Source organism: Rhagoletis zephyria, unplaced genomic scaffold, assembly GCF_001687245.7.
Source record: "Rhagoletis zephyria isolate East Lansing unplaced genomic scaffold, Rhagoletis_zephyria_1.1 Rzeph_scaffold_00044, whole genome shotgun sequence".
In the NCBI taxonomy this organism is placed as follows: Eukaryota; Metazoa; Arthropoda; class Insecta; order Diptera; family Tephritidae; genus Rhagoletis; species Rhagoletis zephyria.
In genome coordinates this window covers 434,336-437,420 of record NW_016157128.1, presented here as the reverse complement: position 1 = coordinate 437,420, position 3,085 = coordinate 434,336, and positions in this window count along the sequence as shown.

Genomic DNA, 3,085 nt, shown 5'->3' with positions numbered 1-3,085 from the left:
AATTTCTTTTTGTAAATTATCGTTTCGTTTTTTGCGGCACAAATGGCAAGACTTATTTTGGGGTAAATTTTATGACATTTTCAAAATTTAAGTCCTTTAGATTAAACGAAATATTCTTGGCGTAGAAGTTTAACACAAATTTGTCGAAATTCGAAAGGATTATCAGTTATTTTTTCTTCAATATTTCCAATCATTTTATTTAACTCGCACGAAGTTGTAAAGCCCGCAGATCAAATCATGCCCTTAACAGGAAGCTCGGAAGACAATATAAAAGCAAATCAACCATCTCTATTATACCGCTCCGTTTCTACATTACAGAAAAGTGAAAAATATGATACGGCTTTAGTTGCGTTCTCAAGATCTGTGACGTGACACAGCTACCGAAGGACCAAACTCATAAATTGTTAGCGATATCCCTTCGGTGAAAAGATCATTCGAGACGAGGGGGTAACTACGAAAGTAAGACCACTCACGACCTGACTACACTTCGTATGAACAATTAATAGAACTGGTGGAGAGGCATTGGAGAAATCTATTGGTCTCGACTCAAACCGACGAACCGATTTAGTCCAAAACTGAATAAGATAAATAAAAAGGCAACATTCCTGATTGTTTTGGGAAAAATAACCAATTTCTTTCATAGAGCGTTGACCATCCTAATGTAGTACTTGCATGCCAAAGTTTATGTGTTTTAAATAGTCGCACATAGTATTTGCATAGTACCTTTGTTTCGGCTATTTGGCGAGCTATTGAGTGTGTTTACATACAAACATACATTTAAACGGATAGAGTAAAGTTGCTCGCAGTCAAATGAATATGTAAATGCGTGTACATGTAAATTTTTGCATGCACTTTAGCAGCATAATACATAAATATTTTTGTACATACAGATATATGTACGTTTGTATGTATGTATATACACACGATGCTAAAGTGTGAGACCCCACAGAGGTGGCAATAAAAATTGTGCTTTGTTTATGTTTTCCTTCGTCAAAGACCAATTTTAATAATTTGCATTAACATTTGCACTAACTTACAGTTGGCCTCTTTAGCGATTCCGCCTTTTCCCGTACTCTTTGCCCAAATTGTAGCCGTAGATAGAACAAAGGCGTAATATCGTCGGTGATACTGCAAAAAGTTCTATGTCACTTATTACCTCTGGGGCTTAATTGATCTGTTATCTGTATCTGCTCGCTTCTAGCAACCGTCCATCTTCATCAGCCAAAGGTAGATAGTTTTGTCATTCGTTTATTAGGGTGTAACGATTTACAGATGCATTCCGGTGCACGTAAGAGACCATCTAAGTATCAAACAGACATATACCGTTTTGCAATATCACCGACGATATGTAAATGCTTCGAATGTAGATATGTTGGGTATAAATTTGTTAAATTGCAGTTGCTACTTTTTTATTGTTGCATTTCATGGCATTTGCGCCTGCACGCACGCACACATACGTATGAACATATGCCAAAAAAAAAAGAATGCGAAATTTCAGCAAACCCGTTGGCACAAAGCAGTGCAACGAAATTACCGCTCAGATGCACTCATTTGTGATTGCGAGTTTCTTATCGCTCAGCTCCCAGTGGTTGCCATCAAACAAACGACGACCAAAACTATGGCGCTAATTAAAAGCACAGCAAGGTAGTTGCGATGCCAGCTGAGCTTTTCCGGCTGCTCTTTGCACATTGCTCCCGCGCAACGCTGCAACTGGCGGTGAATAATCTCTGGAAAAGCCATATATGTATCTATATTCACGTACATGTGTAAGTACATCCATACATACATACATATATAGCTAGATACTGTTAGGGATGCAAACGATGCATCGATATTTTTGAAACATCGATAATATCGGTTCAAAATTCGAAATTTGCCATCGATGTTTACAATTTCTTAAAATAGCTAAATCGGTGATACATCGATGCCAGTTTCAACGATGTTTTAAACGTCGACTTTAGTTTGACCCAGACTTGCTTTGACTTCAACTTAAGCTCCGCTATAGAGTTCAATACGAGCGTGAACTTGCACTTTTTATTTTGACTAATAGCATAGATTTTACTCCACTTTTTGCGATAGTTAATATATCAAAAGATAGAGAATTAAAATATCTTTTTTAGAATTATTTGAAATGTATAATAGGCATATTTTACAAGCTCACACTCAGCTGTGTACGCAAATCATTTGCATGTAAACGATAAGCGTCTTGGAACTTCAGACGCAGCGAACTTACGACGGTAGCATTTTTATTCTATTTATAGTAAGGATAAAGGAAGGTTAATTAAATACAGGGGAATTCATCCAAATGTTAGTATTTCTCTAATTGAATTACAGAGACTGAAAAATATAAAATTCTTTAAATGTGAATAGAATCTAACAAATTGTGAAACATCGGAAACTATCGACATATCGATGTTTTTCTGGTGATGTACTTAGCATCGATGTCCATTTCTCCGATGCATCGAAACGTCGATGTATCTATGTTACTCCTCAAAATTTGCATTCCTAGTTACTATTTATAAGTACTATAGTTATAAGAGAGAATGCGATTTTACGAACATATGTACATTCATACTTAAATATTAAAAAAAAAATATTATTATTAAAAACGGCGCGTATGCATAGTTACCTGTGGGTGTGGATCAGACGTTTACGCCGCCGAACCACGCCGCCGCCGTTTTGTCATTTGTCATAAGGAATTGTGTATATAATTTTCGTGAAATATTATATATTGATATATATCGGTTGAATGAACTAAATATCTATGTACTATACATAAATAACTATATTCAAAATAAATTAAAATTTTGAAAGAATATTTTGTAACTAACTTGGAGCCGCTGAACAAAAAACCAGTAATTTAAAAACATTTTTTTTAAAGACAAGCTATTATTAGTGGTTAATAAAAAAATATATCCCCGCACCACCTAACAGCTAAATTTTTTGTTGAGTTGTTTCTCACCATTTCAGTAATATACATACGTTCTAAATATAAAACAAATTGGACCATAAATACGGGTTTACCAAATATCACGACTCCTATGCCACCTATCGGGTTATTCCTTTTAACGTAGATAATATATAT